Genomic DNA, 27,726 nt, shown 5'->3' with positions numbered 1-27,726 from the left:
GCCGGTTCGTAACACTTCTCATATTCAGTTTGTTTCTGGGTTCTTCTTGTTTTCTTCTCTGTCCTGTTACTTGTGAACACGTTTCTAGACCTGTGACTCATCCTCTTGTTGTGTGTATTTCATTTTTCTTTGTGTAAGTAAATAGTAATAGTACATGTAAATAACATAGGGTACTTAGTGTCCACTGTTTTTATAAAATAAGCATAATAGTCAAGCCACCGCAACAAGGTGTACCCAATCAGGATGCACCTATCTCTAGGGATATACCTCTCTAAGTACCATAAACAAAATGAAGAAAACTTAAGCAAAAATACTGAGATTCATTAAATATTTGTTAAGAAAAAATTCAAAGCGCACAGTTCAAAACCATAAACACAAAAAGCATGAGATGGTAATACAAGAGGAGGATGGGGATGATAAGGATTATCGGGTATAGACCTCTGGCAATGCAGATGTAAATGAAACTCACATATGCAGCCTCTCAAAGACAACATTAATGATCCATGATCACCAATTTTAAGGATTTCCGAGGATAGAAAAAAGACCCCAATGTATGCTTTGCGGCCCTCACTACCTACTACTTTCCCCCATGATGAAGCGGCCAGCTGTGCGTTGAGGGCCACAAAATGTATGTCGGGGTCTTTTTTCCACCCTCAGACCCTGGTAATGCCTCCCTTATTTTGTGTATATGGCTTATTAACATTGGCTGATTAATTAACTATTTTCTGAATGTTTCTTTGATCTCTCTACACTTGCAATATTGCATGTAATGTGACCATTCATTTAATGGCCACTTTTCTTACCGCCACTTGGTTAAAATAGGGAATCATTGATCATTAATTTTGTCTTTTAGGGGCTACATATGTGAGTTTCATTTACATCTGCATTGTCAGAAGTCTGTACCCGATAATCCTTATCATCCCCATCCTCCTCTTGTATTACCATCTCATGCTGCTTGTTTATGGTTTTGTACTGTGGACTTTGAATTTTTCCTTAACAAATATTTAATTAATTGCACCATTTTCCCCTCAAGTTTTCTTCTTTTTGTTTATGTTCATTATGAGCTGCTGCTAACCAATTGTGGGTTCCCCCACATTGGTGGATTTTCAGATTCTCTGTGATGGAATTTAAGTTTCTCTCTAAGTACCAGCAGGCCTCAATAAATGGGGAAGAAAAGAACCCAGACCTGATTGTTTAAATACCTGCTCCCAAAATAGGGATAATTTTTGGACAGCTTGTAAAAAAAGCTGTAATTTCTTAATTCAAGAAACAAAATACCTCTTTCTATTCCCCAACCAGACATATTGTTCACACCACTTCTTAGTAAAAAAAAACATGGCTCCTTCTGCGTGTTTGACATGTATATGAACACCAGCATGACAAGCATCTGTCCACAAAAGGGATCATTTTTGGAATATTTTTACAATGTGAAAAGTCTAGAATGTCCTGCCTTGTTAATATGCTGTTGGCTACCCTCAATTACCTGATATGTTGAGGTCACTTCGACATTTCAAAAGCTGTGTTTGAGCTTGAAGTGCTGTTACACATATTTCTTGGGCAATTAAGAGCTTAGCAGCGTCTTCGATTAGAGGTGAATTGATTTGCTGCAAATCAAATTTTTGTAAAATTTCAAAGGAGATGTAAAATTTTAATTTCTAAAGATTCAATTATCTCTCCTTGTTGCATGCTGCAATCAATCACGAGTTCACATTTCATTTTTACTGTGCAGTTTAGGAAATAAAAGTCAAAATCCGATTGGCTTTTGGCGATAGCTAGTTTCCACTTTGTCACTGTACTAGTTTTTATTAACTTAATGATTTCCTCACTTCAAGGCTTGTAGAAAATCAGGTCATTTGCAGAAATCTGAAAAGTGCAAACAATTTTAGATTCATCGATGATGAATACTAAAGTGATACTAGTCATAGAGTAATAAATGTCCGAGCTATTGTTGTATTTTTTCATCTTAAAAAGATTAGAGTAACCCTTTCTTATTTCTTTATTCACAACAAGTTAGCATCAGATACAGTTAGAGGAAAATTACCAAGGTTCTCTTACAAAGCCGATGAGATTGACAATATTGAGAATGACCCAGGGGTCATCTTTATTAGAGTAATCTTTGGTCAAGTCACAAAGTTGCACAAAACACTTTGATGCAAATTGAAGCTGAAAATATTATTAAAAATATGAAAATATGTAATATTTTTTTCATTAAATCTCCCATGTGCCTAATGTGTGCCCTTTTAGGGTAAGGCATAATTATACAGCGTGGCTTCCCTCTTCAGAGTGTTTTTCTTTTCTACTATTACCTAAATAGACTATATAAGAAAATATTGGCCCCCAAAAAGCAGTATAAAAAATCATGCTTGTCCTATGACCCATCCAAATATTTGGTTAGTCCTTTTCATAGCTTAAGGGGCTGAATTTAAGGTATGTGTGTCTACCCCTTGACTTGGCCTCACTATATTTTTTGCCTTTTGATACATTTAAGGGCTGAATGTTATGATTCTTAGATGTCACATTGCCTTTTTTGTTCAAGTAAGTTGTTTTCTGAAGTAATGATATATTCAATATTGAGATTGTTTTCTTAAAGAAGCACTCCCATCCAAAGTTTGTATATTCTTAATATATTGCAGTCATCATATTATATAGCACTGTGTACTTATAATTGCCCATTTTACCCTTCTACCATTTTTATCTCATCGTAAGATAATTAAAAATACTAGATATGACAACTTCATAATATCAAAACATTTCTTTAAAAATATAAATCACTATTTATTAGAAAAGATGGCCCTTCTACCCAGTTAATTCTTCTCTTTTACAATAGGTCTATGACATCAATTGACTAAAGACAGACTAGCTAAATACCTCTAAGCTTTATGTATAAACAGGAAGTCTTTTTTCCCTGAATAAGTCATCACTGTAAAATCACTGGCAGGGCAGAGGAGGGGAGCAGCTGAGTCAGGAGTTAAAGAGGAGTTTAAATCTTTAGTTAGGGTACCTCTAGTTGCCTTATAGGCAAATTCTGTTTTGCTTAAAGAGGAGAATGACTCATACATGGAAAAGAGACTTCCTGTTTCTACATACAGTAGAGAAGGACTGAGTTAGTGATGTCATAGAACTAATGGAAAATTGAAGAATTAATTGGGTAGTAGATCAAAATGAGAAATTATAAGTACTATAATATTATATTATGTAATATATTAAGAGGATAAAAGTTTGATATAAGTGCTTCTTTAAAAGGTACCTTAACTTTTAAATATTTTTTGCAATGTATATTCTTTATCCAGTAATGTTGATCAACGAGGGTCTGGATACTGAAACTTCCATCAATCACTGAAACCCAGAGGCAGAAGGAGAAACTTATCCTCTTGTGCCAACAATGCATAAATTATCTTCAGAGTCCAGATAATCTTCTCCTCCTGGGTTTCAGCAATCGGCTGGGAGCTATGACATTTTGAAATATTTGTAAAATTGAGTTACTCTTAAAACGTATTCACTTTTTCCTAATTATTACCTTCTATAGTATTTTGCTTTTATCATAAGTTAATGACTTTATACATAGTGTTCTATTTACAAAAAATGGTCACCATTTTTTTAAGGCTGGCTTGACAATGAAGGATGGTTGAGTCTCTTAGAAAAATTGAGTTTTCCATGGTAGGGGTTGTTTTTAACAGATTCTGTTTGGCAAACATCTAGACAATAACTAATTTACCAGTTTCCATTCTGTTTTCTTATCTGGATATTTTATTGTTTCTTTGCAGTACAGAACATTTAAACACAGACATAACTTTCCACAAATAAATCACACAAAGCTATTTGGAGAGGAAGGGAAAGGAAAGGGGTAAGTAGGGAAAATTTTACAACTTCAAATATTCACGATATCATTTTATAACTCATGTGAAACCATATCCGAGCAGGTATTATGCATTGCAACGTCTTTGTTGTTTTTTTTTCCGTCTGATTTTGTTCTATTTTATCTTTGGCTTTGCTGTTGAAGAAATCAGCAAGATAATGCTCTAGGGAAACATCTATGCTTAAAATGGATAAGAACTCTACAAAATAAAATGTTTGCTTAGAGCTTCTTGCATATCATTATGGAGATTTGACCTCAGGATGCACATTTGAGGAGAGCACGTAAAGACTCTTATAAATTAGCCACCGTTATTACCTTACATCTTAAGATTTAGTTTCAAATGGTAATTTAATTATTGTTCTGTTATTATGAATCCCTCATTATTAGTTTTATAGTAAAACTTAATCTTAGGATATTATAGACTACCCCTCCCTCTTGTCTCATCATGTACACGCTCACCTAACACGATGATATTCAAGTCACACAATCTCATCAGTTTAGAAAGGGCAACATTTCTGGTCTTTCGTGAAAACAATAATTATCTGATATTGTTACCATGTGCCGTTATATGGATATTTAATGCCATTAATGAAATTTAATTAACATCTAATTAAACTGAATGACTGTGACAGGAGGGAAATAAAATATAATTATATCACAAAGGCTTAAAATAATATTTTGAAGATGGCATCTTGCACTAGTAATTTTCAAGTTGTTTGATGGATCATATTTCTATGGATTATTCTCAGTAAATGCATTATTTGGGGAATTTTCCAAATAGAATAGTAAAATTTCATTATGACGTGACATGCATGTATATTTTTGTGTGTGTTTTAAGGGGGATGTTTCATTAAGACAACTTTTTAGATTGAAGCAAACCCATTCATGGTTCTAACTTCTGAAACCTCTGGAGATCAGAAGAGATGTAGCATAATATGTCAGATATTCATTTCAGCAGTTCTTTATTTTGGCGAATCAGGGGTGGAGAAGAGCAAACCTGAGGTTTCGGAAACTGACTTCCAAAAAAACAAAGTTCGGGTTCGAAGTTTGAATGAGTTACGAGTGCAAACCACTCAAATGAGTAGCGCTGTGCTTGGGTATGATTGATGCTCAGCCCTGTGCAAGTGTTTGCAGTGTTTGAATGGCTCACACTTGGGGTTAAATCAGTGTGATCAGATGTAGTGTGCACACACAAACAAAAAAAAAATAAAAAATTTGAAAACCCCTCCAACCGTTCCCCGGAAGTGTTCAGCATGTGGATGGAGCCATGACATGCCCACTTACTGGCTTCAAGTTTGGATCAAGTCCTGGTCACAAACCGAACTTTTTTATGGTTCAACTGTGCCCACCGATACAAACTTTCAAAGGTTCGCTCATATCTAAATAGGAGGTATGTCAAGGCTAGACAGCTATGTACTTATACAGGACTTATTGGGCTCCCAAAATGTGATTTTGTAAAGCTACTGTACATTCACATGACAAGTAAACATCAGTTAGAAAGGATGCAGCAGCAATCCATTGGCAAGAAAGTTGTGCAAACACAACTTTCTTGTCTATTATTTTGAAAAAAATTATTTTTTGCAGAATCCGTTTTTTTAAACATTGGACTCTATGGACAACAGATTGCTATTTTTCTCCCATTTGAAACTGATCTAGTAAGCAAAAAACGGACCCTTTCCAAATGAAGGAAAAATGATTGGCTAAGTAGCAATCAGTTAATGGATCCATTATCCATATACTCCCGTGTAAAAAACGGACCCTGTAAAAATTAATTTTTTCAAAACAGACAAATAAATTGTGTTTTCACAACTTTTTTGCCAACTGACTTCTGCTGGATCCATTATAACTTATGATTACTAGACATGTGAACTTAGTCTGAGAATGCTTTTAGAAACATTGTTTCTGTTGCATATTATCTATTTATTTATTTTTTACTGTGGTTGCTGAAAAATTGCTGCAAAAATCTGAACAAAATTGTAATCTAAATACTACCATTTTAAAAACTTAGTGTCAGGGGTATGTAATGATGGGACAGGGGCCCCTAGGCTGCTCAGACTTGAAATGCTGCGCTATTCTTCATCTCAGAGGTAGGTTTGATAGTAGCCAGGTCCGAGCCCCCAGTGTGATCCTGACTCCTTTCCGAGCCTTGATCTTACTCCCCCTATCTCTCCCTCTTGGGGCGGGCCAGAAAACAACAAGAACAGGAAAGAACGAAAACTCATACACACTGCACTCAAACACAAAGGAGAGACAATACGTGTACAGGAGAATAAAGAAAAAGGAAGGAAGTAACCGCACAATAGGGAAACACAGCCCTCAAAAATCACTACATAGATCACCATAAAAAGGTTCACCACAACGGACCGGGATCGCTGGAGCTATGCTGAAGCTATTATCGACACATACTGGGTGAAAACCATGCTGTAAATAGGTAGGAGGCAGCTGCAGGTGGCAATTATCAACGTGAGCTCCTAGTTCCTGTTCTCCAATCTGAAGGAATTAACTCCTGCAGGGCTTAATACCAGTAAACCTGAATCAGCTGACGCCCGACTCTGGCTGAACAATTCTGAAGCCCCAGATTGCTTAACAGACCCTGTAGTGTGAACAGAATCTTATGCCACTGTGCCTCCAAGTGCGTGCAGAGCTGAACATCACATTATACTTAGCTTTTTAGTGTGACTATTTTAAACAAGTGTTTTTCAAAGACAATGGTGAGGTTCATGGTGAAAATTTTGGTCATAAAAATCCAACCAGTTTTTCAAGAGGAATCCACTTTGATTTTACAGTATTTTGACATGGCACTGTCAAGTTTGCAGTGGATTCCAAGAAGAATCCTCCTCAAAAAGACATTTCACTTCTCTTTTTTACACTGAGCTTTTCAAACCATACTTTCAAGCTTGTTGGATTTTTGATAGACCTCAATTAGGAAAGTAAATTTGGAACAGTTCTTTAAGAGTTTTTTGGGGTGGATCTGCTTAAAAATGTCCTTATAATCTTCTGCGTGAACCTAACTTAGAAGCGTGTACTCTGATAGCATTTTTGCATAGTCAAAACCATGTATTTTGCCACAAAGTTTTGGGCTTTTCAATGAGGATTTTGATAGGAATAAATCTTTTGCATTGAGTGTTGTGCAGCTGCCATGAGGATGAAGCTTGTAAAATATATTTATAAAAGTCCAAAGCAGAATTTACTCTTACAGGTATGATATATCCAAACTCAATCACTCATGGAGACGATAACGTTTTGGGGGGTTATGTGCCATCACCAAGAAATTCGTACCCTTACGTTGAAACTACTGAAGTTCAGTGTGAAATTTCTGGTCTCCATATTTCTTTGAACTCTGCATTCTTCTTTCCCATATGTACAACTGTCAGGCTAGTCCTCTATATAATGGAGCTAGATGTTAGATAGAAAATGAAACCGTCATCACAACTGGAGTTTACTCTTAGGCGGGCTTTGCACACTGCGACATCGCAGCCCGATGCTGCGATGCCGAGTGCGATAGTGCCCGCCCCCGTCGCAGCAGCGATATGTGGTGATAGCTGGCGTAGCGAAAATTATCGCTACGCCAGCTTCACACACACACTCACCTGCCGTGCGACGTCCCTGTGCCCGGCGGCCCGCCTCCTTGTTAAGGGGGCGGGTCGTGCGGCGTCACTGTGACGTCACACGGCAGGCGGCCAATCGGAGCGGAGGGGCGGAGATGAGCAGGATGTAAACATCCTGCCCATCTCTTTCCTTCCGCATATCCTACGGAAGCCGCAGTGAGGCCGGTAGGAGATGTTCCTCGCTCCTGCGGCTTCACACACAGCGATGTGTGCTGCCGCAGGAGCGAGGAACAACATCGGACCGTCGCGTCAGCGTAATCATGGATTACGCCGACGCTGCACCGATGATACGATAACGACGCTTTTGCGCTCGTTAATCGTATCATCTAGGCTTTACACACTGCGATGTCGCATGCGATGCCGGAAGTGCGTCATTTTCAATTTGACCCCACCGACATCGCACCTGCGATGTCGCAGTGTGCAAAGCCCGCCTAAGTTTAGAAAAATTAGCAACATGGACTATCACACTATAGCGCCACAAGGTAGAATCCATTGATGAAATTTGACATTTCTTCACTATGGCTCCACCGAAAATGTAAAACACGATCATGCAAATGTAAAAATTTAAGATGATTTCCTTACAAACTATTTAACTATACTGATGAGCAAAATTGTAACAATGTTTTGAGCTTTTGACTTTCAGTCTCTATATCTTACCATCCACTACAGCTTTGAGTGTAAGAAGACCTTCATTTTATAGATAATAATCTTAGCTATCGCATACATAAATGTGACTTACATATATTTAGCATATGATTAGTTATGCAGATTATTGTCATGTCACTGCATTGTTACTGTATTGCTCCTGTTGGTAGAAAAATCTTTTTCTTCCTGAATACTACAAAACACAACTTGTTCTCACATTCCCTAATAGCTCAGTGTGTTATTAGGTTGATTTCCAAGCAAAAAGTCACTGGTTTGCATCAAAGAGCAGCCATAAAGCAGATTTCCCAAAAAAAGAAAAATCATCCAGCTCGTGGATAGTGTTCTCTAGACCAGGAAAATTGCCAAACTACATCATGTGAGGCCATGACAGTTGGAAGAATACAGAACAAATCAGTCCATCCATTCCAAATACAAGAGGTGGATGTCCAGGTAAAATATTGGAGTCAACAAGTCGGCTAATCACAAGGTCTATAAGTCATGGTGCTACAAACACAGCAGGGATTGTAGCTGATATGTTTCTTAATAGTGAGATCACAGATGCCCATTTAAGCACTGTGTGAATAAAGTTACACAAATCAGAAATGGTGTCCCAAACAAAGGTGAAGAAGACTTGACTTCAATTTCATTATGAGAAGCGTTGGCTCGAGTTTGCCACAAAGTAAAAATAAGTTTACAGTAGAAGATTGGAAATGGGTGACTTGGAGCAATGAGATGAAAGTCAATAGACAACTCTGATGGGAGCAAATGGGTTTAGAAAAAACAAAGGAAAAAGAGGCTAATGGATTGAGAAATTGTAGGCACTGTCAAGTTTGGAGGAGGAAGGCTGATGATATGGGGGTGTTTCACAGCCAAAGGCATTGGACACTTGACCAGGATTCATGGTGGTCTCTATGCTGAGCTATATTTGAGTATTCTACAAGACGAGCAGCTTAATACACTCGGGTACTATGAGTATGAAGAAGATGACCTAGTGTTCCAGCAGGACAACGACCCTAAGCATTCGTCAAGATTGGTGAAGAAATGGTTTAATGACAATGAAGTAGAGGAGCTGGATTGGCCCCCACAGACCCCAGAACTCAACCCAATCCAACACTTGTCGGTAGAGTTGAAGACAAAGCTGTATACATCCCCAAGTGAGCGACCAGTATACACCATTGGGAACGTATAGGGGAGACCTGGGATTAGGTTTCAATCAAGAAGTGCTTCAATGTGATCGAGAGCATGTCCATAAGGATTTAGGCAGTGTTGATAGCCAAAGGCAGAACTAAAAAATACTAACAAAATAATATGTAAATTTAGATTATTAGGTGAAAAACAGTAACAATGCAGTAACTTAAGAAGAACTAATCATATGCTAAGTAGTTGCAAGACAAATCTATGTATGAATTAGCCAAGATGATTGTCTATAAAATTAAGGTAGTCTCACACTCAAAGCTGTAAAAGAAGGTAAGATATGGAGCCTGAAAGTCAAATGTTCAAAACATTGTTACCCTTTTGCTTGTCAGTGTAACTAAGATTTTAATTCAAGCTGAGATGACAAATTGCCCTAACCTGTTCCCCTCTTATCATCCCCATTGTTTTGTATTTCCTTTCTGAATATAATTTCAGAATATCCTCTCTTAATTTACCAAAATATTTATTTTTATTCAACTGTTACTATTTGTAAGATAATGACAGTGATATTCTCATATTTGACCAAATCAGTAACCATTGGCCTCACTCTTTGTTAAAATTCTCTTATGTCTGTAAATAGAAATTGATATACTGACATATTGAAAAGGAAAATCAGGGCACTGCTCAACATGAAAAATATTTAGCAAAGGCAAACATTCCACACTCTGCGTTATGAGTGCGCCTTTTTCCTGTAGCAATCTGAGTGATATGGCAGAAAAGTTACTGCAACAGCATCGTGGTGCTCATTCAAAGATCCAGAACAGTCCAAGAAATAAGTATAAAAGAAGTGAAGGCACTCACCGATCTTTGCTGTGCAGTGACAGCTTTTAATCACGGGTGGAAGTTACATGCTGTGGCAGCGGGGAGGGGTTGAGATGGAACAAAGCGTCAGACGACGGCCGTTTCGCACTCTTTCTTAGTGGTTCAACGGGTCTAGACCCATCGAACCACTGAGAAAGAACGCAAAACGGCCGTCGTCTGACGACCCATTGAAGCACAGAGAAAGAATGCGAAACGGCCATCTTCTGATGTGTTGTTCCATCTCATCCCCTCCCCGCTGCCACAGCATGTAACTTCCACCCGTGATTAAAAGCTTTCACTGCACAGCAAAGATCGGTGAGTGCCTTCACTTCTTTTATACTTAATTTCAGAAATTGAAATAGCTTATCATGTTAAATAAATGTAATGAAAATTCAATAGGAAAACAGTGAATGCAGAATTTTAATACCCTTTTTAATACTTTTGGTGCTTTTTTGATTGTTTATATTTTTTAATGCAGCGTTTTCTAGGAATGTTGTTTATATTCAAGTCTTTTCCCAAATATATCTCCATGAAAAGCATTGCAAAAATGAAAAAAAAAATTTACGTAAAAATGTTCTATGTACAGGACGTTTTATTTGGCTTTTTTTTTAGTAGCTGGGACATGGGATGGAATTCTTTTTTTTTAGCTTTCCGAGAGTTTTACAGGATCTAGGGGAACTGCAAAATGTGGTACTTTCCTGCATCTTGTTCATGGCTACTGTGCTATATATCATGACTGAGCTAAATGCAGCTGTGACTGTAAGAACCAAGGCCGTACAGTAGTGATTTAGGGGAGCTGGCCGTCACTAGCTTGTTTTACAGTGCTTGTGGTGATTGAGCGCATGAAATGCAATTCCTTGCTTAGACGCATTGAGCTGTCTACTCTCTCTCCATATTAAGCAGCTGCCCCTTCTGAACGTTAATTTCTTCCTCCTGCATCAGTTGTGTGCAATCAGCAGCTCTGACTAAAGGTCATTTACATTTACAGACAAATCTGCATAAAGTTACAATATTAAAACTGAAATAAAAATAACTTTTTTTGATAAAACTGACCTTGATTTGATAACTATTGTTGAATACGAACTTCTTTTTTTAAGAAATATGCTGCAAATCAGACATTTTAGGGCTTAACAACCAGTTGTAACCCCGGCCAAGTTGCATCCTCCCCTCCCCCCGCTTCCCCGGCCATCCATGTGTGCTGCTGCCTCCTTCCCCTCTGGGGGTCTGTGCACACAGCCCAAGTCTCCTGGGAGTGTGCTTAGGGCCGTCCTCTTAAAGGGCCTGAGCCCCATTTCCAGGAAATGCCTCTCAGCCTATGGCTGAAAGGAACTATGTATTTAAGGCAACCTCCCATTAGGGGAGGTGCCTGCGCAATGCCTTTAGTTAGTCAGTCATTCTGCTAGCTAGTTGTCAGGTTCCCAAGCTCCTGTCCCGGTATCCCTGTGTCTGTCACCTGCACCTGTCTTCCATACCTATCTGCGCCTGCTGTACCACCATACTTGTTCACACCGGCCTGCCTGTCTGCCTGCACCTGTGTCTACACCTGAGTCTGTTTTCTGTCCTGGGGGTCAGCTGCCACAGTCCCAGTCACTGCCCTGGAAGTGATACCTATTAGTTACGCACTTTCCACTAAAGGGTAAGCCCGGGTCCCCCCTCTTGTCCACTAACCCCGCTCTCTGCCCCTACACCGGCCACGAGCACTACACCAGTTCAGGACCATGCCATTATCCCTCAATCTTGACATCTCACATATTCAGGGTTTTTTTTGTACATGTGCTTTAACAACTCTAATGTTTTTTTACCGTTCAAATAATCAAATATTTTTGTCTCTTTTATTCCCAATGCATGGGGTTTAAAATGAATGCCTTTGTCATATTTCTTTTTTATACTGATATAAAGGGAAAATTGAAGAAAAATGGAAAATATGTATGTGTTTTCACATTTTTATCATGGACACATTTTAAATTTATTTCTATATATTGAGCTTTTTTTTTTTTCAAATACAGGGCTATAGTCAGTTTTTGGGACTGTCAGTGTCTCTTTTTTTGTTTGCTTTATTTATGGTTTATTTTTATTGTTTGCTTTATTTATTTCACATTCTTTTTATTACTGGTTTCCCTTGTAAATAGGGTTGGTATGGTAGCCCCAGTTAAAGGGGAAACTGATCCTCCTGACTATGTAGCAGAGTGGTCTGTGTCTCCTAGAATTCAGTAGCCTCTGCTGTTTCTTACACCCAGCAATCACATTATCACTGGTTTTGGAGGGGGAAGCACAGTCAGTGTTTTCTAATTTGTATACACAGCACCTGTTCAGCATACAGTATACAGTAATTAGGAAGGCAGACATGATGATAAAGCGTCCACCGCCAATGCGGAAGGAAGGAGGTGGGCGGGATGTTTATGTCCCGCTCATCTCGGCCCCTCCGCTTCTATTGGCCGCCTGCCGTGTGACGTCGCTGGCGCCGCACGACCTGCCCCCTTAGTAAGGAGGCGGGTCACCGGCCAGAGCGACGTCGCAGGGCATGTATGTGCGCGTGAAGCTGCTGTAGCGATAATGTTCGCTACGGCAGCTATCACAAGATATCGCATGTGCGACGGGGGCGGGGACTATCGCGCTCGGCATGGCTATCATCGGCTATCGATGTCGCAGCGTGCAAAGTACCCCTAAGAGTTGTGCTTTCTCCCAATTTGATCAGATGAGCAGGCACCACACCACAAAATGCCTTTTTTTGCATAATTTCCTATTTTGACCTTTGTCCTATTAGCTTATAATCAATGAAAATGGTTATTACATTATTTATATTCTGAAACAGATTGGGGGAGCGTATCAAGGTCTGCACTATTCTAGCAAAAACAAAAAAATCCCAAATTTTGGTGCTTGCTTGTTTGTATAATATCAATTGCAGAATGAGGAAACTAAATATTGCTTTACACGCTGCGACATCGCTAATGATATATCGTCGGGGTCACGTCGGTAATGACGCACATCAAGCGCCGTTAGCGACATCGCAGCGTGTGACACCAACGATCACAAAAACGTAAAAAATCGTTGATCATTGACACGTCGCACCTTTTCCAAATATCGTTGCTGCTGCAGGTACGATGTGTGACACCGCAGGAACGAGGAACATCTCCTTACCTGCGTCCACCGGCAATGAGGAAGGAAGGAGGTGGGCGGCATGTTATGTCCCACTCATCTCCTCCCCTCCTCTTCTATTGGGCGGCCACTTAGTGACACCGCTATGACGCCGAACGCACCTCCCCCTTGAAGGAGGGATTGTTCGGCGGTCACAGCGACGTCGCTGATAAGGTATGTGCATGTGACCAATTTACCGATTACCAAATGTCGCACGAACGACGGGGGCGGCAGCTATCACTCGCGACATCGCTATCAAACGCTAGTGATTTCGCAGCGTGTAAAGCACCTTTAAGTATCTGTCAGTGAGCTAATTCTGACGGTGATAATGCGAACAGATTTTCTTGAAAAGTCAGCTGAAAAAATGCTTGAAATAGTTTTCCAATTGTTTTCTATTGTAAAGGTACATTGCTATGCATGTTCAGTGCTTTGAGTGTTTTGTTTTATATTAGCTTCAGTTTTTGGAAAAAAAACCCACACCTGGTGGAAAAAAAGGAAAATGCGTTTAAGTAAAACCACTTCGAAACTAGGCCCAAAAATATTTTAGGAAAAAAATCCAGAAAGCTTCAAAAACTCAGCAAGAAAAGAGCATTTCCAAAAACGGTTTGCACTTGAAAACTCCTCATTCTTTAATGCCTCAAAAAGCTCCACAGTCTTATTTGTTAATTTCTAAGCTCCTCATTGCCTGAATTATAACCTACAAAGTTATAAACCAACAAAGAATAGTTCAGAAAAAGACATAGAAGAAAGTTACAAACTCAACATAAAAACGAGCTCACTGATAGATTCTCAGTTAACTCATTCTGCAGCCTGCACTGTGCAGGTAGACATAAAGCCTACAAAATACAAACAATACAACATTTTTTAGCCAACCCAACTACCAAAATAATTTTTTATCCAAAATACATGCATTTCAATGAAAAAAAGAAATACTCCTAAAGATATCCATATCCTTTTATTTTAATGTATCTTTGCCATGTTTTACTGTTTTAGAGTTCTATAATGAAGCCCATTCTATTTCCTCATCTTTATTTCATTTTTAATTTTTTACACTTTGTACATGATTATGTTGGCGGTCTTCTTGCCTGAAATACTTTACAAGAGCAACAGAAAGCTGGGGTCTGGATATGGCCCATTGACTTCTAAGGAATTAGTGTGCAGCGTTGCACTCGTTGGGCGTCAAAGTGGTGTTGGACTCTGTTCACCCTGCAGAGTTCGACAAACTGCCAGGGATCCATTAGTTGCACAGCCTGCCATGAGCTTCCGCTGTTTCTGGCTTCAATACTCTCCAGTACAACGGAAGTTAATTTCTGCTGGCCTGTGATCAGCTGCAGGGAGCTCAGGCTGCTGATCACCATCTTCAACCTTTATAAGATTCTGAATTCTGGAGCTGAGTGCCGGATATAGATTTTTGCTTTGTGGTTCCTGTGGTTATCCAGTTGTATGATGATCTTCAAGTTGTGGTTTTCCATGGTGTGTGAGGTCTCTCGATGTGTAGTTACTTCCTACCCCTTTTGCTTTACTCTCCAGTTCAGTTACTGTCCCTCCTTTGTGTTTGAGTGCAGTGTGCACAAGTTTTCATTTACCCTTGTCTGTGAATATTTGTGGGGTTTCTGTTACTAGATTTCTGGCTCACTCACTGGGAGGGAAGTAGAATCAGGGCTTGGACAGGAGACAGTGCCACGTTGGAGGCTCGAACCTGGCTACCATCAAGTCTACCCTCAAGATGAAGGACAGCACAGGGGCCCCAGTCTTAAGGTCAGCCTAGGAGCCCCTGTTCCATCCATACATACCCGTGAAAGAAATGATATATGATTTGTGCAGAGAAAGTAGTGGCAGAGCTGTGACCACCACAAGAAGTGATAGCTGACTATGAAGCGCAATTGTCAAAATGATAACTGCAAAGCAAAATTAGAGAGAATTTTGAAAAAAAATGTTTAATGTAAATACTTGATGTAAAGAATGTCATCTTCTGGCAATACATTTTTTTTAATTATATAGAAACTAAGGGATTCAGTCTAACACAATTAAAGCTAAACAGCTAAAATGCTAGGAGCAGTCTGTATTTATAGTTTATATTGCTCTTGGCCACTCTTGTTATTGTCCCCTAAAGAAGCAAAATATCCATGTCCACGGCCCTCTGCTTCCTCTTCTATTCTGTAGAGAAAATTATAAAAACAGGTTAGGACTCAGGAGACAACATATAGTCATTTTACTTGGGAGAAATTATCTTATAATTGTGCCTTCCAGGTATATAAGATAACTATAGCACATTGAGTAAGATGTAATTTAATAAGTGATTAAAAAATAATTAAACTTTTTTTTTTATTTCTTTGATCAACTTTTATAAAACTATGAATCTTTGTAATATACTTGTCACGATGCCTCTGTGCAGAGCATCTTGCAGACTAGGAGATGCTCTGCTGCACTTTCCTGAGCTACTCAGCTAGCAGCTTGATTGACAGCACAGGATTCCATGTTGAGGCTGATAACTCAGGTATTCCACCTTCCTTGTGATTGCTCAGGCTTCTTTACTGAGCATGCTCACCCAGAACCTTGCCAGTTGTAGTTTCTGGCTCTGCAGTTGTGCTATTGGCTTGTGTTTCTGATAGTGTTCTGATCTATATTTTCTGACCCTGGACTGTTATTTGACTGCTCTATGCCTGCTCCCTGATTCTGTCGTGACCTCCTGCCTTTTGACCTCGGACCATTACCTGATCACATCTCAGTTTTCTCCCTGGATCTGTTATGTGCTCTACTAGAATTCTGACCTGAGTACACCTCTGTTTACTTCTTGTGATCATACGCATTCTCCTGTTACCAGAACCCGACTTTCCTGACTACTCTTTTGTCTATACTATCTAAATAAAATACTATTACGTTATTTTGATTCTTTCTATCCTTAACACCATGCTGCTAGTGAAGTAGGAAAGGCAATCCAGTAGTCCAAGGAAAAGGTAAAAAGTCAAGTAATTATTTCTAAAAATGTTAAAAGACCATGACGAACATGAAGGGAAAAAAAGTGAGATTTAAAAATACATGATAAAGGAACCGCGTTTCGGACCATACTGGTCCTTTGTCGTTCATATTTCCAGTCGCCTTCCAGACGAAGACAATCAAAGATCTCATCCATTAAGTGACCAAAGAGTGGTATGTCACCAGTTCTTGTCCTAAAACTGCCTCCATTGGATCCTTGAGGGTTAGGGCAAGTAAATATGCCTTTTTTATTGATTTTTAAACCATCTCTACCATGGGAAATATTGTGTAATGTTCCCTTTAAACAATTAGTTCTACGTTTTTCCCCATCATTACAAGTAATTGAAGGTGTCCCAATAACAGGACCCTCTATCATGCAGCACAGCTACCATTGAGAAGGATTAGGGTCAGCACACACAAAGAGTAATACGGAGTGAGTGGAATGCAATAAAAAATCACATTCCACTCAAACCAATATTACTCTATGGGGCAGCTTCCATGAGCAATTGTTTTCTGAGCCCCAATCGGACCGAGAAAACCATTGCAGCATGCTGCGGGTGCAATGCAATCTGGTTCCCCTCGCACCCATTCAAGTCTATGGGGTGAGAGAAACAATGCATTGCTCTTGCGTTACACCCGTGCAACGCGAGTGCAGTGCGTTTCTCGCATCAGCCGGCAACGGAGGAGATGGGGAGATAAATCCATCCTTCCCATACACAGTGCCGGCCCTCCCCTCAACAACTGTGGTCTGATTGCACGATTGGACCACAGTTGCAAGACACTCGCATGACACTCAGCACCCCTGTGTGCCGAGTGTCATGTGAGTGCTCGCGGTAATCCCGGTGTGGCCTCAGCCTTAAGGATGTACTGGTGAAACATTGGGGCCAAAAATTGTTGAGTAGTAGTGATGAGCTGATTGCATAATGCAACCCCTGTCCACGGTCCAGGTCAGACTGAGGAGAGGAGCTGCTCAAATTGCCTGAGCTTACTGATTGCGGGCGCTTGAGTTGATGGCCTAGAGTGAAGTCATCTGTGCGGCATGTGATGGACAGGAGACTTCTACAGTCAGCCCGGCTAATAAAATACTGAGGCTTAGATTTGGTGGGTAAGGAAATTTACACAGCTTCTGTCCATGACCAGAGACCACTAACCTGGACCATGGATCAGGGTGAGGCCAAACGATCCGCTTATATCTAGTGAGTATGTATTGTTTAATTGTTTTGCTTGTTGTGCGCGGTGTTTTAATTCACTTACAAAACCCCTTTAAGATAGACTGCCTTTAATTTAACTTTAACTTTGTGTCTCACCCTGGGTTCCAGCAATTTCTGACTGTTTAACTTTGGCAAAACCTAATAAATTTCTGTAGTAGTGGAGTTTAATGTAAAGATTAAGTTTGAAGCTTAACTGAAGGGTAAGTTATTTGATTTCAGCTGGAGCAGAGCAGTGACCGGATGCTAAGAATTCGAGAATTGAAAATCATTCTGGGAGTCAGAATTTAATTTAATATGTTCTTGTACAGAGAGAAACTGTGAACTGTTTAACACATGGAGACACGGCCTCAGCGGTGCAGAACGGCCATGTTTAAAGGGAACCTGCAACATCTGAGCCAAGGTTATTCCTACCAAATAAAATATGCACCAACCATATACAGTATATATATATATATATATTCACTGTATCACTGTATATATATATATATATACCGTATTTTTCGGACTATAAGATGCACTGGACCATAAGACGCACCCTGGTTTTTGAGGAGAAAATGGGAAAATAAAATTTTAAGCAAAAAATGTGGTCATGAAACACTGTTATGGGGCGAGGATCTGCTGCTGACACTGTTATGGGGATAATGTCCCCAAATTCTCTAAGGTACCCAATCCTGGTAATGATCCTCCTGCCTTGTATATGATCCCCATCCTTGTATATATGTATCCCATCCTGGTATAGCCCCCCATCCTGATAAATACCCCCATCCTGGTATATATTCCCATCCTGCTATATACCGCCATCATGGTATATATTCCCATCCTGCTATATACCGCCATCATGGTATAGCCCCCATCCTGCTATATACCCCATCCTGCTATATACCCCATCCATCCTGCTATATACTGCCATCCTGCTATATACCCCCATCCTGCTATATACCCCCATCCTGCTATATACTCCCATCCTGCTATATACCCCCATCCTGCTATATACCCCCATCCATCCTGCTATATACTGCCATCCTGCTATATACCCCCATCCTGCTATATACCCCCTGTGACGACATGGACTCTCATGGGTTAAAGTTTCTTAACATTCAGCCAGACTATTGTTCTTATGTGTGCTAAGTCATGTTTGCTTAGCTATTGCTCTCCAGACTTTTCCAGTAATCGTATTGTAGTTCTGTATTGATAATGTAATTACCTTAGTAGCCATTGTCTAGTTGGTGACTTGCCGACTCCATGTAGATATACTGAGTCTTTCTATGCACATCATTTAAATGAACATTATCCATGCAGCTTGAAATTCATCCAATGGGAGAAGCAATCTTGTCCAACCAATCGATGAGGACGCAGTGTATCCTAAAGGCTACTTTACACGCTGCGATATCGGTCCCGATATCGCTAGCGTGGGTACCCGCCCCCATCTGTTGTGCGACACGGGCAAATCGCTGCCTGTGCCGCACAACATCGCGCAGACGCGTCACACATACTTACCTGCCTGGCGACGTCGCTGTGACCGGCGAACCGCCTCCTTTCTAAGGGGGCGGTCCGTGCGGCATCACAGCGCCGTCACTGAGCGGTCGCCCAATAGCAGCGGAGGGGGCGGAGATGAGCGGCCGGAACATCCCGCCCACCTCCTTCCTTCCTCATAGCGGCCGGGAGGCAGGTAAGGAGAGGTTCCTCGTTCTTGCGGCGTCACACATAGCGATGTGTGCTGCTGCAGGAGCGACGAACTACATCGTTACTGCTGCAGTAACGATAATCGAGAATGGACCCCCATGTCACCGATGAGCGATTTTGCACGTTTTTGCAACGATGCAAAATCGCTCATTGGTGTTACACGCAGCAACATCGCTAATGCGGCCGGATGTGCGTCACAAATTCCGTGACCCCAACGACTCCGCATTAGCGATGTCGCAGCGTGTAAAGCCCCCTTTAGGGAAGGTTATGGCTATAAAAGGGACTTCTTTAAGCCACCAGGGTTGATGAAGGTTGATGGATGCTGATGGATCTAGTCTAAGCTCTTTGGAGCTGACTAGAGGATCAGGATATCTTATGGCTTCAATCTAGGGACTCCGGTTCCGGTTGGAGACCATATCCACAGCCTAGGGATTTCGGCCCCGGCTGCCAGGATTGTATCATCATACCAGGACTACCTAAGGAGGACACTCAGGTTGGGACAGTTCAGTCACCTGTTACAGACTTTGCAGACCTCACACAGCTTCCTAAAGCTTCCTTTCTCGGTGGGTGCCCGTCGAAAGCGGGGTGCTGCTGGATTGGAGTAAGCGGCCCTGGAACCTCTGAGGCAAGAACATTCTAAATCCCTGGTGAGCCAGCGGAAGGGTGACACTCTGTTGCCTGTTACATTTGTGTTTTGCTGGTCATGTGTTATGTGCCGTTAATTGTTTGGGGATCCAATAAAGTCTAATTATTGTGGTTCCCTCACCCTGTGTTGTCTGAGTAGTGTTACGCCCACGGTTAAGGAGGCCGGCGTTCAGTTGGGATGAGCCCTGAGCCACGCTGTCTTTCTAAAGGCGGCGGGTTTTAGTGGACGAGAGCACCCACTGAGCCCCGTGTCTCCACACCTCCATCCTGCTATATACCCCCATCCATCCTGTTATATACTGCCATCCTGCTATATACCCCCATCCTGCTATATACCCCCATCCTGCTATATACCCCAATCCATCCTGCTATATACCCCCATCTATCCTGATATTTACCCCCATCCATCCTGATATTTACCCCCATCCTGCTAAATGGCCTGTTTCCTGTGGCACAAAAAAAATGAACATTTATACTCACCTTTCCTCGCTCCATGCAGCATCGCTCCTCCTCCTGTCAGTGCCGGTGCTGCTGGAGTGTGGAGCAGTCACTGTTGTCTGCGGCATTGCTCGTCCTCCTGTCTGCCTGTCAGCTGACCTGTGTGGAATCTAGCGGCGCGCACAGTGATGAGGTCATTGCTGTGCACACCGCTCTCTACACAGATCAGCTGGCTGGCAGACAGGAGGACGAGCGATGCTGCAGACAACGGTGACGGGTGAGTATACTGTTTCACTGCACCCCGCGCTGATGAGACAAACCGGGCAAAGAGACAGACCGGGCAAAGAAACAGACCAGGCAAAGAGACAGACCGGGCAAAGAGACAGACCGGGCAAAGAGACAGACCGGGAAAGAGACAGACCGGGCAAAGAGACAGACCGGGAACGAGACAGCCGGGCAAATAGACAGACCTAGAAAGAGACAGACCGGGCAAAGAGACAGACCGGGAAAGAGACAGACCTGGAAAGAGACAGACCTGGAAAGAGACAGACTGGGCAAAGAGATAGACCGGGAAAAAGACAGACCTAGAAAGAGACAGCCAGGCAAAGAGACAGACCTAGAAAGAGACAGACCTAGAAAGAGTCAGACCAGGCAAAGAGACAGACTGGGCAAAGAGACAGACCGGGAAAAGAGACAGACCGGGAAAAGAGACAGACCGGGGAAAGAGACAGCCCTGGAAAGAGACAGCCCTGGAAAGAGACAGCCGGGCAAAGAGACAGCCCTGGAAAGAGACAGCTGGGCAAAGAGACAGCCGGGCAAAGAGACAGAGGGGCAAAGAGATAGAGGGGCAAAGAGACAGACGGGCAAAGAGACAGATGGGGAAAGAGACAAACAGACAGACACACACATAGAGACAGAGACAGAGATAGAGAGAGACAGACAAACAAGGAAAGAGACAGACAGAGAGACAGACAGACAGCTACACACAGACAGAGACTGGGGGAGAAACAGTTACTATCCCGGGCAAGACCGGGTACTACAGCTAGTGTATATATATACACTAGCTGTAGTACCTGGTCTTTTTTTTTTTTTAATTTCTTAATTTATTTTGTCATTTTTTGGGGTCTTTTTTGAACATCTACTTCTTTACTTAGTTCTTCTATAGGACATTCACTTTAAGTAGCCTAATCGCAGGTTTAATGCATTGCCATCACTCTCCCATTTTAGCAATTGGGCTAATTTTTCCTGGGGAAAAAAAACCTTTGCAATTATCATCTTTTGAGGTGTTTCCTTTTTGGTCTACTAATATCTGTGGGGAAGATCACTTGTTCATGTATTAACAAAAAAATATTATTTTTTTTTTTGTGTATGCAATTTTTGCATTTTCCTACATCTTTTTAGTACCCTATTTATGTCTATTTAAGATTCAATTTTGTGGGCTACTGCTGAGTTTTTTCTTTCTGGTGACCCTTTTAAGTGTTTTTATACAATTTTTTACATTAATAAAGACATTTAAATAATTGTGTTATTGGCGTTCACTCCAACTCTTAGTATGATGTTTCTATTACACCTATCAGTATGACACTGACAGAACACCTGTTAGACCATGTTCCTGGCTTGGTCCAACAGGCCACCATAGCCAGCTTATCAAGAGGTCATCATTTGTTCTTAAATTGCGATGGGAATGATCGGAACAGTGTGATCACATCATGGGTGCTCCGATCAGGTGTGAAATGGGAGCTCTCTTTCTCTCCCCACTTCCTAAATGATGTCACAGTTACTGATTGCAGTATTTAGGTGGTTAAACAACCAAGGGAAGTGCAGACACCGGCCCTGCAGTCACAAACGGAGCTTGGCTATCAGTTAAGCCAGGCTCCTGGCAGCAATTGATTGGGAATGGCTCTTGTGCCATTATGATTGCCAGGACATACTGGCACATCCATTTGCGTAAATGCACTACAAAATAGAATTTGCCGGTATGATCAATATCGGGAAGGGATTAATAGTAATCGACAAAACAGTAGATTGCATTTTACTGCAAATAAGATATTTATAGCATGTAAAATAAAATTCTGAATTTCTCTCTTCTACCACATTTGCAGCATCGGCATGTAGATGACAACAAATATGTTTGTGTGGCAGGCCCGAAATCCTCCTACACTTCCATTATTCAAATATTCGGTTAAAATGATCTCAGAAAACAAGACCAAATAGAGTGCAGCCCAGCTGAGTAATAGATATCCCAGAAAGGATTTTATGATAAATTTGCAATATAAAACAATAAGAATAGAGTCAAATGACCTGCCAATCCTAGCCTGGTCCTGGGTTTCACCTCATGGCTTCTGCATAGGGTGGATACTATCTTTGGTATTTTGCACTATATTCAGTCTTGTCTTCTGAGGTCATCTGCACTGAATATTAGAAGATTGGAAGTGAAGGAAGATGTCAGGCATGCCACATCAAGGTTTGTTTTCCATCTACATGCCGACGCTGAAAATGTCGTACAGGACGGTATATACATTGCCCATTCATAAAATATTATCAAATGCTGTTTCATGTAAAACCCCGCAAAAGACATGGGGCTATTCTCTCAATCTGGAAAAATAAAGTTCAACCTCCAAAGGAGACAAGGGATCTTCACGCATTACAGTGTATATAGCAGTACCATATTGTACCTAAATGGCAATGTAATTTAGTTACCTAAATAATGGTGTCACCACCAACATACTGTAAAATACAACCATAATGTTATTAATGGTAGGGTTATAGTAGAGTGAAGGGTCTTTTACACGCTGCGACATCGCTATTGATATATCGTCGGGGTCACGTCGTTAGTGACGCACATCCGGCACTATTAGCGACATCGCAGCGTGTGTAACCAATGAGCGGCGATCAACAAGCGCAAAAACGTGAAAAATCGTTGCTCGTTGACACGTTGTTCATTTCCTTAATATCGTTGCTGCCACAGGTACGATGTTGTTCGTCGTACCTGCGGCATCACTCATCGCTATGTATGACACCACAGGAACGACGAACATCTCCTTACCTGCGGCCGCCGGCAATGCGGAAGGAAGGAGGTGGGCGGCATGTTCCGGCCGCTCATCTCCGCCCCTCCTCTGATATTGAGTGGCCGCTTAGTGACGCTGCAGTGATGTCGCTGTGACACCGAACGCACCTCCCCCTTGAAGGAGGGATTGTTCGGCCGTCACAGCAACATCACACAGCAGGTATGTGCGTGTGAAGCTGCCGTAGCGATAATGTTCACTACGGCAGCAATCACTACATATCGCACCAACGACGGAGGCGGGTGCTATCGCTCGCAACATCGCTAGCAATTGCTAGCGATGTCGCAGTGTGTAAAGCCCCCTTTAGGGTTACCAAAATTTTAATATTCATTTCACCAAAAAATATTGATACCTCTTTCAAATTTTTCTCTTTAGGCAGGTTTTACATATCTGTGAAACCTTGACTGTGCTCGGATCACAGGTCTACTGAGCTATTCGTCTCATAGGCATTGACTCATTCTTTCATGTCAATGTCCAACTTGTAAGGTGAAGGCCTCACACACGTCAAAGTTTTGTTTAGAGCCTATATGGTAAATCACAGGGTTCCCTATTCTCCCCTGAAATCATTGCTTTTAGGGGACTGTCTGTAATGCTGGAATGCGGCATCCATTGTTTTCTGTAAAAAATTAGAGCCATAATGAGGTATGGTAAGAGTTCATAGTTGTGGGCCTAAACAATACAACTTGGAACTCCATTTCAGACCAAAAAGTGATAAAAAAAAGAGTTATTTTTCTTTGCATATTTAAATGAGTTACCCCAACTCAAGAATAGGGTTCTAAAATGCCCAATAGAAGAGTTTACATTCTATGTCTATGACTGTCTATCCAATGCTGTACTTGGCAGTAGTATCTCCGACAATCTCATAGAGAATGAATAGAACAGTGGTGTCTATGCAGGGTCACTGTTCCATTTTGGTGGAACACTTCAAAGCTCAATGCTAAGGATTGGTGTAAGTCCAAGTGTTATGCGGGCGTCACACGAGATGAGCTATCGCGCGATGTGTCGTCGGGGTCACGGTTTTCATGACGCACATCCGGCATTGCTTGCGACGTCGTTTCGTGTGACACCTCCGAGCGACGCAGAATTGCTCACAAATCGTGAGTCGTGTACTCGTCACTTATTTTTATAAAATTGTTTATTTTTAATGGCATCGGTTATTCATCGTACCCGGGGCAGCACACATCGCTCCGTGTGACACCTCGGGAACGATGAACATAGCTTACCTGCATCCCGCGGCTCTCGCGAAGGAAGAAAGTGGGCGGGATGTTTACGTCCCGTTCATTTCCGCCCCTCCGCTTCTATTGGCCGGCCGCTGTGTGACGTCTCTGTGACGCCGAACATCCCTCCCGCTTCAGGAAGTGGATGTTCGCCGCCCACAGCGAGGTCGCTTAGCAGGTAAGTACGTGTGACGGGGTTTAACGACTTTGTGCGCCACGGGCAACTAATTGCCTGTGACGCACAAACGACGGGGGCGGGTATGATCACTCGTGCAATCGCACGATAGATCGTTCTGTGTGAAGCCCGCATTAGAACCACATCTATCCATCTATCCTGTGCAAAGCTATGATAACTTGTCTGTATTGGGCACTTCCTTGAAAACGGTTGACGTATTGTGCTTCATGTTCTTCTTCTGTCAAGGATATTAACTTATTCTTTTAGTAACACTGTGCTACATATTTTCAAAAGTTGTCAGGTTTAGTTATGAAATGAGCAAATTTCTTAGTGATTTTTACCTCCTGACTTCAAATCTGACAATGAAAATGTTTAGTTGGCTCTTGTTTCTAGGATATCAAAGAGATTTCCTTTTACTGCTACATATAGCTAATGCATACAAATTTCAGTACTTTGAAACATTATTACTTTTGCAAATATAAAGATGCAAAATCTTTTGTATTGCCAATTTTCTTATATTTATTTAGAGGAAACCGCAACAGTTCCAATAACTAAATCATGTGTAAACACTACACTATTATAAACAGTCACAGAAATTTCACTACAAAATGTGGTCCTCATTCTTTTATTTCTCATCTCTTGTTCTCCTTCATCAGATGATCTCTTACAATTGTCCAACAGTAATCTGTGAGCATTGATGGATTTCTTTTTCCATGATATCTTTTCTCCATATCCGCAATATCTAGGTGAAATCGCTCAACGTGTTCGTCGCTCACTCCTACGTCGTTTGGTGGAAAAAGTCTAGATGTGAATATAAGAAATGATCCTTTAAGCACCTTACAGCCAAGATCTTTATATGTTTTGAGGATGTTTTCCACCAACTCTTATTAGTTTTTTGCTCTTACGTTTCCCAAAAGATTAGTTACCCCAAATGCGAGGGCTACCCATGCTGCCTTTTCCTTGTCCTGTAACAAATGGAGAAATTACTCATCTTGAAGAAGCTTACGAATCTGAGGTCCAATAATGACTCCTTCCTTTATTTTTGCTTCACTCAACTTTGGAAATGTATTAATGAGATACAGTCTCTTTATTGTAGTAATATTGTCTTCCACGACTATTCCACTTTTTTCACACAAAAAGGAGCAGTATTTTGAGTATCCACCCTGGATACCAAGTAAGAGGGCAACCACTTTTAAGTCAACACAGACGGGCCACAAATGTTGGTCATAGTTCAGGCCCCTCAACAGCTGTTTCATGTTGTCATAGGTTTCTTTCATGTTGACTCCATAACCAAATGGAATTGAATGTAACGCATTGCAATTATGCAGCCAAACTTTTAGGCTTGTTTTAGATGAATCGATGAAGAACCTCCATTCCTCTGGATTTGACTTATCTTCAGAGCTTCCATTAAACTGTTGATGTTGTTGCATGATACAAGATTGTCCTCCATGAAGACGTATTGGACAAGATCTTTTTCATGGTTACGGAACAAAGAAATCCGAACATTGGTCTCTAGGAGATTCTACTGCTGTAGCCCAGAACCTAAAGCGGGCTTTACACGCTATGATATATCTAACAATATGTCATCAGGGTCACGTCATAAGTGACGCACATCCGGCATCGTTTGATATATCGTAGCGTGTGACAGCTACGAGCGACTGTGATCGTGCAAAAATACTCACCTTATCGTTGCTAGCTGACACGCTGCTCATTTTCTAAAAATCAAACGTCCGGTTGTTCAATGTTCCCGTGGCAGCACACATCGCTCCCTGTGACACCCCGGGAATGATCAACACAGCTTACCTGCGTCCCGCCGGCAATCCGGAAGGAAGGAGGTGGGCAGGATGTTTACGTCCCGCTCATCTCCGCCCCTCCGCTTCAATTGGCCGGCCGCTATGTGACGTCGTGGTGATGCCGAACATCCCTCCCCCTTCAGGAAGAGGATGTTCGCCGCCCACAGCGAGGTTGTTTGGAAGATAAGTACGTGTGACGGGGGGTTACAACATTGTGCGACACGGGCAACTAATTGCCCGTGTCGCACAAACGATGGGGGCGGGTGCGATCGCAAATGCAATCGCAGGACATATCGACACGTGTAAATCAGTCTTAAGAGCTCAGCCTTAAGGCTACTTTACACACTGCGATATCGGTCCCGATATCGCTAGTGTGGGTACCCGCCCCCATCTGTTGCGCGACACGGGCAAATCGCTGCCCGTGTCGCACAACAGCCGTCACACATATTTACCTGTCCGGCGACGTCGCTGTGACAGGCGAACCGCCTCCTTTCTAAGGGGGCGGTCCGTGCGGCGTCACAGCGACATCACTGAAGCGTCACTGAACCGCCGCCCAATAGCAGCGGAGGGGCGGAGCTGAGCGGGACGTAACATCCCGCCCACCTCCTTCCTTCCGCATAGCGGCCGGGAGGCAGGTAAGGGGAGCTTCCTCGTTCCTGCGGCGTCACACGCAGCGATGTGTGCTGCCGCAGGAACGAGGAACAACTTCGTTACTGCTGCAGTAACGATTTTTAAGAATGGACCCCCATGTCGCCGATTAGCGATTTTGCACGTTTTTGCAACGATGCAAAATCGCTTATCGGTGTCACACGCAACGGCATCGCTAATGCGGCCGGATGTGCGTCACAAATTCTGTGACCCCAACGACTCCGCATTAGCGATGTCGCAGCGTGTAAAGTACGCTTTAGTCTTGGGCAGGTACAAATCACTAACAAGATCATTCCGTTCACTTTGTTTTATAAGGTGGGGTGTAGTTAGGTTGCTGACAGAAAGTCTGGGTCATGAGAAAAAGATGCTTCATGACACCAAGCCCCCACTTCTTCCTCATTTGACGCTACTGAAAATGTTTCTGGTGCTTTTGGAACTGGCAGTTTTTATGTAAGTTGTACTGGGCATATTGCAGATGGATTGTTTGGATACTGTAAAGTCCACTTCTCCCTTGAAATTCCTTCCCTAATGGGGACACCATGCACAAATAGCAAATGATAGTGTGAACAGTTGGCTTTCTCCAGATCATTAGGACTGCAGAAGGCACAGATTGCCTCTTCCCATGCAATTACTGGG

At 41.9% G+C, this 27,726-nt stretch overlaps 1 protein-coding gene across 2 annotated transcripts in view; it reads left to right on the top strand.

Moving 5' to 3' along the window:
* The window catches only part of GRIN2D (glutamate ionotropic receptor NMDA type subunit 2D), a 1,213,579-nt gene that overhangs the window by 203,637 nt on the left and 982,216 nt on the right, over positions 1–27,726 (top strand). The window contains exon 2 of one of the 2 annotated variants that reach the window (XM_075328779.1): positions 3,765–3,844. The exons of the other annotated variant lie outside the window; for it this stretch is intronic. The gene's annotated coding sequence lies outside the window, so the exon portion shown is untranslated. The remainder of the gene's footprint in view (positions 1–3,764; positions 3,845–27,726) is intronic. 2 annotated transcript variants of the gene reach the window in all.

Source organism: Anomaloglossus baeobatrachus, chromosome 11, assembly GCF_048569485.1.
Source record: "Anomaloglossus baeobatrachus isolate aAnoBae1 chromosome 11, aAnoBae1.hap1, whole genome shotgun sequence".
Lineage (NCBI taxonomy): Eukaryota > Metazoa > Chordata > Amphibia > Anura > Aromobatidae > Anomaloglossus > Anomaloglossus baeobatrachus.
This window is presented reverse-complemented; position numbering and strand designations above follow the sequence as displayed.